This window comes from Phacochoerus africanus, chromosome 16 (genome assembly GCF_016906955.1).
Source record: "Phacochoerus africanus isolate WHEZ1 chromosome 16, ROS_Pafr_v1, whole genome shotgun sequence".
NCBI lineage: Eukaryota > Metazoa > Chordata > Mammalia > Artiodactyla > Suidae > Phacochoerus > Phacochoerus africanus.
The window spans coordinates 54,565,725-54,574,495 of NC_062559.1; the positions used below are offsets into that span (position 1 = coordinate 54,565,725).

At 46.9% G+C, this 8,771-nt stretch overlaps 1 protein-coding gene across 1 annotated transcript in view; it reads right to left on the reverse strand.

Moving 5' to 3' along the window:
• Positions 1–7,369, reverse strand: part of RALA (RAS like proto-oncogene A) — a 66,412-nt gene extending 59,043 nt beyond the window's left edge. Inside the window, exon 1 of the mRNA XM_047763075.1 lies at positions 7,116–7,369. The gene's annotated coding sequence lies outside the window, so the exon portion shown is untranslated. The remainder of the gene's footprint in view (positions 1–7,115) is intronic.
• Positions 7,370–8,771: the final 1,402 nt, after the last annotated feature.

Here is an 8,771-nt window from a genome sequence, read left to right on the forward strand (position 1 = left end):
TACAGAAACAGTGAAGGACGGCAGTCTTTGAAAGGTATTCCATAATTAAATTAATACCTAGCACAATGCGCATCTTTATACAGCCACAGAGAAGATAATAAAGCACTCAACGTCCCTATTAAAGACACTGCATACCACTATTTAACATTGTTCTGGAGATATCAATGCTATTAGATAAGATAAACACCTTAAGGCACAAACACTGGAAAATAAGAGGATAAAATATTTACAGGGGACATGATAGTGTATTTGGGCCAAACCAGAAGCGATGATAAAAGTAACTCAAACAGTAAGAATTCAGCAAGGTAACAGAAAAACATGCAGAAATCAGCACTATTCATATACATGAATAATAATCAGTATGCATAACAGGTAAGAAAATTCTATTTATAATAGCAACAATAACGAAAAAGGTAAAATACCAAAATATGTAGGAATAAACTTCACAAGAAATGTTCAAAATGTATATGAAATATCAACCATTCCATAGAGACACAACAGTAGATTTAAGAAAATGAAGACATTGCCCGTTCCAGACGATGTTTCAGTACCATCAAGAGATCAGTTCTAAGTTAAATAACAACCCGATACAATCTCAATAAAAAATAGCAGTGAGCTTTTTACTATGATTTTTACTTTTTCCGTTATAGCTGATGTACAAGCTCTGTCGATTTTCTACGGCACAGCAACACCCTGTACACATACGCATTTACCTTCTTTTTTTCTCACATTATCGTCTCCATCCTAAGTGACTAGATATAGTTCCCAGTGCTACACAGCAGGATCAGCAGTGAGCTTTTTAATGAACTTAAGACAAACTGATGCTAAAGTTCCTATGAAAAAATAACACGTGCAAGGCTAGTAGGGAAAACACTGAAGAGGAGCAGCAATAATGGGGCACCAGCCCCACCAGACAGTAAATCACATACAAAGCCCCCATTATTAAAACAGTGTAGTACTGATACATGAATAGTCAGACAATCCAAAAAACTGTAGCTACAGCCAACTACATATAGAAATCTAATATACGATAAAGGGGCAAAGCTGCTTCTCTTTGTTACCTAAATGCTATTGGGACCACTTGACAACCACGTGGAAAAGAGAACATTAGACCCATTCCTCACACCATAAACAGAAATATACTACGAATGGATCAGAGACCTGAAAGTTCTCTGTATTATACATGAAACTGTATTAGTTCTAGAAGAAAGTATGGTTGGATTCCCCTATAAGCTGTGGGCAGCAAAAAGGCTATATCTATGACTAAAAATCCAAATGCAATAAATTTAATATATTTGACTACACAGAAACAAACTTTTGCACGTCAAAAAAACAAACCACAAGCAATGACAAAAGAAAACTGGGCAGAATATTTGCAATATATGTCCAGGTTAAACGACTTATTCTTAAATATAAAGCCCTTTAAAACTCTGAAGGGAAAAGACCAAAATCTACTTAGAAAGTAAGCAAATACCATGAACAATTTTTAAAATGTAAAAAATGGCCCTCAAACATGAAAAAATGTTCAATTCACCTATAATAAGAGAAATACAAATTAAAACTACACTCTAATACCATTCCTCACCTGTGAGGTTAGCAGAAATTCAAAAGCTTGACAGTATGTTCTGCTGCTAAAGCTTTGGCAATATCTAATAAATCTTACATATGCACATATCCCAAAGATATACGTCCAACAATACAAAGAAAAACATAACACAAAGATTTTCATTACATCATTTGCAACTGAAAAATATTGGAAATTAATGTCCAAGTACAAGAGAACACGCTGAATAAACCATGGAGTACTATGCAGTTAAAAATGAAAGCTACTTAACTTTTGCGTGTTACTTTTTTCTAATAGTTACTAAACTGTCAGTACATAAATACTTACTAAGTTGTCTGGAGCTAACTGATAAATTAAACCACTAGGTGTTTCTTTTGACCTAAGGATGCTGTGAAAAAATTACTGACACAATAAAGATGTCATGAGCTGAGAAAGTCTGGGAGCTTCTGGTAAAGGCCTGTGAAGGCTTTTGAGCGTGTGTGCGTACCTGTAGTTAGGAGGCTACTACAGACTGGGGTCAACACAATTTACAACGGGCCCACGAAGGCATTGTCCATAGCAGTAAGTGCCATGGCAGATTTTACGGCAGCATGTAAGAAGAGCAACAAGCCAAGCTTGGAAGCTGTCGTTTAATTTTTATTATTTATTTATTTATTTTGCGGAATGGGGTTGAAAGAAGAGAATCAAGATACAATTTTTGGAGAGTATAAGCTAAACTGAGTTCTAAAAGACAAGTAGGAGCATATATCAGGGGGAAGAAGGAGTGGCTAGAATTACAGAAGAGGGAATGAGGGGCTGAGAAAAGGCTAGCATACCAGAAGCCTGGACTGCTGGAACTGAAGACCCTGGGGAAAAAAGAAATGAGGCTACAGAGGGGATCTTAAAAACATAGGAAATTAAGGATAAAAGGAATTTGGGTTTTGTTAATTACCAAGAAGGAGCAGTAAAAGGGTTTTAAGCAGGGAAGTATCGAGACTGCACAAGCAAATGTGGGGAAAGACTAACACAAGGGACGCAACCAGAGGCTAAAAGGTTACGCCAGTCATCCAGAACACATCGAGAGAGGGCAGCCCAACTAAAGTGTTCGCAATCACTCAGTAGTGGGGCACCGTCCATTTTCAATGGATTCCTACGCTGGCTACTCAGCTGCTTAAGCAGAGACCCTGTGGCTTCGAAGATGCAATCAGGGTCTGTGTGCAAACTGGGGGTCTCTGCCCCCCCTTCGCAACCGATCTCAAAGTCGAATTCATCCCATCATCTTGTTGGGTTTTATTCTCCGAGATAACACTGTCAACCCTGATATTTAGTTTCAGTAAGTAAATTCTGCAATGAAATTGGATCCAAGATGTCGAGGAGATTACGTGTGTCAAGTGCCATGTCTACTGGGTCTAACACAGGACTCTAGAAGCGAAGGCCTTTAAGAAAACCATCATATTTTACAGACGCCTGCTGTGTGGCCAGTAGAGAATACCCTCCTGACACTGAGGAATTAAGCTTTCACCTCCAGGTGTAATTGCATCAAAGATGCAAATTCTCTCCTAAAATTTACTCAAATATCTTTTAAGAACTCACAGAGGGAGTTCTCATCATGGCTCAGCAGTATTATCCCAACTATAGTATTAACCTGACTGTTATCCCTGAGGACGCGGGTTTGATCCCTGGCCTCACCTAGTGGGTTAAGGATCTGACATTGCTGTGGCTGTGCCGCAGGCCAGCAGCTACAGCTACTATTTGACCCCTAGCCTGAGAACTTTCATATGCCGTGGGTGGGGCCCTAAAAAGACCCCCCCTTCCCCCCCAAAAAAACTCACAGAGCTTTGATCACATTTTTTCTAAAAGGTAACCAAATCCTTATGAGTGCAATAGGGTGGTAAGAAAGGTGTTTTAGAGCTGAAGAAAAAAAGGCAAAGAATAGCTGTTACTAACCAGGTCTGTAGAATAAGCTGTTTTTTACTTAGAACTGTACATTTCCATTTTTTAAACCAAGAAATAAACACATTCTCCAAATTAAGCCCACTTTTTTTTAGTCTTTTTAGGGCCACACCTGTGGCATATGGAAATTCCCAAGCTAGGGTCGAATCAAAGCTACAGCAACCTGGAATCCAAGCCATGTCTGTGACCTACACCACACCTCATGGCAACGCCAGATCCTTAACCCACTGAGTGAAGCCAGGGATTGAACCCATGTCCTCATAGATACTAGTTGGGTTCGTTACCACTGAGCCACAACGGGAACTCCAAGCTTTTTCTTTTTTCTTTTTTTTTTTTCGACAAGGTCCACAGGCTTGGAAAGAGTGAAGAGAAACCTACTGCCACTGAGGAGCAATTAGACTCTTACGAGCGTTCTGCCACCTTTAAGCCTCCATGCTAAACCCAAAGAGAAGATGGCAAACAATCTGAAACAGTAAAAACGGACCCATACCTTTACTTTTACCATCCTTCCCGCTTTCACACAACCTCTCCTCTATCTCCTCCCCTCCTTCCTTTTCTTTCTTCCTTTCTTTACTGGCCGTGCCCACAGCACAGATGTTCCTGAGCCAGGGTTCAAACCTGCGCCTCAGTGACCCAAGCCACAGCAATGACAATGCTGGATCTTTTAACTGCTAGGCCACCAGGGAACTCCCTCCTTCACCGCCTTTAGTTCAAGAAAGAACTAAGAAACAATAGGATTTCAGGAAAGGTCACTACATATAGGCTCTGCTAGTCTTCTCCAATAGGGACTATTCAGGTACTTGAAAGGTACAAAGCAGTGATCAAACACCAAAGTTGAGTTCCTAACACCGCACTCTCCCAAACACTTACATGAACAATGCCCAACCATTCTTCCCTCATGGCACACACAGACGGTGGTAACACACTGAAGGTCACAAACAGAAGACTGCTGTCTCAGGCCACCTGGCCAGGGTCACTGGTTACCCCAGGCCCCTTGCGATGGCCAAGAGTACTGAGGAGACCAGTATCTTTGCTTTCTTAAAACTCAGCTCAAGCAGAAGCAAACTTTTCCTCAGCCTTTTAGGATTAACTGCAATAGCCAATGCTCTCAGAAATCATTACTCGAAAATCCAAACCCTATTACACACTGCTTCTGGCAAGTAACTTCGCTTAGGCTTAATTAAGCATGGGAAAACTACCTATCTTGCAGAAGTATTGTGGAGAATAAAAATAAAGTAAAGCCCCTCTAACAGTGCTTGGCACGCAATCGATGTGAAAACTTTATTACCTAGACCGTTGTTGAAGTAAAAGAGAAATCTGACCTCTATATAGCAGTAATGTCACTGAGAAAAGAAACTGCAGGCTTCCCTCTCCTCAATGTCTAAAATTAAAACATTTTACACAACATGGAAACCATACGTTGTCGTCCAACTTCTTCAAAATCATAATCTTCTCCCCCATTAATATCTGCAGCCTCTTATTCCAGGATTTTAAGTGGCTGTCTTCACAACTCATGATTACTGATACACTCGTGTAAGAAGTGACACCGGTACATTTGGTTATGTTCTGTAGAAGCTGCACTTGGAAAACCAGTGCAGGACCCAGACATCCGGCAAGGAAAGAAGATATCAGCACTTTTTTTACTTGAAACTCCCTACAGTGAAAATAACCCAACCATCTATAGACAAAAATTACCTCCCAGACAAATGGTAGACAAGATTCTTTCCTATAATTAGCCTCTTTTCTCAGAAAGCCCTGCAAAGCAAGTGTTGTATGAGGAATTACTTCAAAATAATTGATACAGATGATTCCACACTCAGCAGACCCACCGGAGAACAGCGCTTGGATCTCTGGGGGCGGGGAAGTGAGAAAGTGGCTATTGGTAAATCATGTCAAGGTCACAGAGGATGTCAGAGGACTTCCATGTACCCATGGGGAAAAAATAAGCCAGATAAGCAGTCCTGCAATGTACCACATTATCCCAACAACGGTAACTCCCTGTTTCCTCTCTTTGGTTATGATAGGATACTGTTATCAACTCCAAACATTCAGCACTACCATTTATCAGGAAATCTCTTCCTGATAACCCTGGGCAAAAAAGCCCAAGTGACCATTTAATATCGGAATGCAAGTTATTACAATGCCCAATCACAATACCCCACATATAATTTTAACCTTTCAGGGAAGGATAGTTTTGGAAGAATGGCAAAAGATTCTTCCTGAGTTGTCCTTTGACCCTGCTAAAGAACAGAATCTGCATGTGTCCCCACACCGAAAACACACACACACACACACACACACACAAAGAAAACCTTAGCCCAACGAAATAATGTGACTACTAGACGGCAACTGTGAGATCACCTACACCTTCACTGATTCCGTGAAGAACTGTGCCAGGAACTTCCATGTTCTGGGCAGGTGGCAGGGAAACCCAGGAATGAGTAGGACATGGCTCCTGCCCTGAAGAAATTCAAAGTCTAAAAATAATGTTTTAAGAGTCACAAGAGTCATTCTGTAATAATACTGCATTGGTACAGGCAGAAAAACCTACGCTAATAAGACGCTGATTACATTAATAAACATAAGCTAAAAGGAATACCTTTCAGTAAAAACTGTGAGTTTACTAATGAAGTTTGTTATCCGACTCCTGGAGCATGATTAAAGTTGTAATTTACTTCCCGGACAAGAATGTAACTCAAGACACGTATTTTATAACGATCCCTCCCTGCCCCCAACACCAGTCGTAAATGAGGTGCTTTTCCGCTTGACAGGCAGGGCGTGGCACTGGATTCTCACACAAGCTCAATGACACTTGGACGAGCTCTCACAAGTCTGGACATTCAGGTTTCCACGCAAAGGCCCTAATTCCCCCTAAACCTTGAACCAACACCGCCACCTCTCTGCGCCGTGTCCCCCCCCCCCCCGCCCCTTACACACATATACCCGGGCTGCAGCACACAAACCACGTCTTCCACTTCTGGAAAACCTTTAGGAACCAGCCATGGAGAAAACACCCCCTCATTCAAAATATCTATATTCTCTTCCCCGTTTCAGAGGCTTGATTCTCAATTACCGGCCAAACCTGTGCAAGAGCCCAGGCCCGGCTATTCATCTAATGACCGGACCATCTAACGACGTCGGCCTGAAAAAGCCATTCCTTTAAACTGGCACAAAACCCTGCTGGAGGTGCTTAAAAAGCAACTGCTCCCACACTGTCAAGGCCTGGAAAGCGAGGAGAGGGGCGGAGGGAGGCGCGGGGACTGCGGCGACGGGTCTCCCCAGGTCGCGGGCACCGCCCAGGCGGGGACCTCGGCGCGGCGGGCCAGAGATGCGAGGTGACCTTCCGACGAGGCCGACTCGAGGGGGTGCCGCGCTCGGGAGACCTCGCCGCAACCTCTCGCCCTCGAGGGTGCACTCGCCCGCACCGCGGCGAACACGACGCCCCGGATTCCAACGCGAGCTCGTCCCGCAGCTGATTCCCGGGCAGAACGCGGGAGGTGCAATCTCGGCGTCTGGGCCCTGCTCCTGGGCCGCGGCCCCCCCGCCGCCCGGACACACCCCCGCCGCCGCCCAGGCGCCCCCAACCCCTCCCGGGGCGGCCCGGGCGGGCATCGCTCACCTGCACCGCAAGCGGGTCCGCCGCCCCGCGGGCTCCGAAAGCCGCAGCTGAGCTGCCTCCGGCCGGAGCGTGCTCGGCCCTAGTCGTCCGGGAGGCTCTGCGCCAGGAGCGGCGGAAGGTGGAGTCCGACGGGCGGCGGCAGAGCCCGGGCGGCAGGAGGAGGTGGAAGAGGACTCGGGGCGCTCGGCTCTCAGGAGATCCACCCTCCTCCTGGCCGCTCTGCCGCAGCCGCCCCCGATCACTTCCGGGGCGCTGGGGAGTGGGCGGGGCCGGCTGGAAACAACTTCCTGCCCGCGGGCGGCGGGGCGGGGCGGGGAGGGGAGGGGTTGGGAGCCGCGGCCGGAGAACAATGGCCGGGAGGGCGCGGGGCGCCGGCGCCCGCCCTCGGCGCGCGGAGGGCCTCGGCCCTGCCTTTCGGGCGGCCCCGCCCCGGGCCCTCGGCGCCCGGCCAGGTGAAGTCACCTCCCGGGGGCCTGGGAGGGGCCGCGGGCCTCGCAGAGGTTCCCGGATCTCGGCGTCGGCGCCGCGACGTCCCTGTGCCTCTTCTGGGGACCAGGAGGGGCTCCCGGGGAAGGGGGGGAGCGCGGAGGCCGCCATCTTGCCTCGGGGCAGCCCCTCGCCCGGGCTGCCGCGCGGGGAAGCGGAGCTGGCGACGTGGCTCCTGGCGGGCGGGCCCTGCTCGCGACCTCACGGCCGACTGCTGACCCCCGGAGGACTGGCATCCGCCGTCGTCTGGGGTCCTTGGCTGAGGCGACTCGAGCCTCCTACCGCCCTGCACGTCCGATGTCCGGTGTGGCCCCGAGAGCCCCCCGCCCCATCCTGTGATTCGGCGGCCCACGTTGGAAGTCGTCCCACTAACGCGTGGGCTTCGTTTAACCCGTCCGCAGGCTCGGAAGAGGCCGTGAGACATCTGTTAGCAGCTGCCGAGTCGTTCAACATCTATTTATTCCCTATCCTTCCGCCTCCCCATCCCCCGATGGAGCATCATCTCCGTGCTTAACACAGTCCATGCAAGGGACGCCCTCTGTAAAGAAAGCAAATAAGGAATGGAAGCATGGTATACGGAGGGAAGAATGGATGGCGTTAGATTTTTAAATAGGGATGTCACAGGATAGAAAAGGGGTGGGATGGCAAATTCAGAGCCTGACTCAAAGGGCATGCAAGAAAGGAAGAAATAATGAGTGTTGAGAAGTCTAGGTAGTAATTACGGAGTTACAGGTTCAAGCCCAGCTTGCTGAAAAGGATGAATCTGAAGAAGCAGACAGGAGCCAAACATGAACCGTCTTTGATGCCTCGGTGAAGCAATGAATAGAGGCATACCTGACCCTGGACAGATAAACAACTTAAACTGTTTTTAGGAGGACAGATTAGTTAAAGGGAGGAGAAGGGGAAGCAGAGAGCTTGTAGACGAGGGGCTGTTACAGAAATCTAAAGAAAGGGTACGAACCATAGTGCGAGTGCCAGTGAGCATCCAGAGAAACTAAAATATTCGAGATGTCCAGTCAAGGGATCATAATTAATTGATTCCTGGGGGCAGGTGTTGGCTGAGTAAGAGAATGCAAGTGACAATGATGCCTTGTTCTGCCTTTTCAGGGAGGATAAAGGTGTATTTTACCAAACGAGTTAAGGAGGGTTGGACTGCTGTGGGAAAGGGGG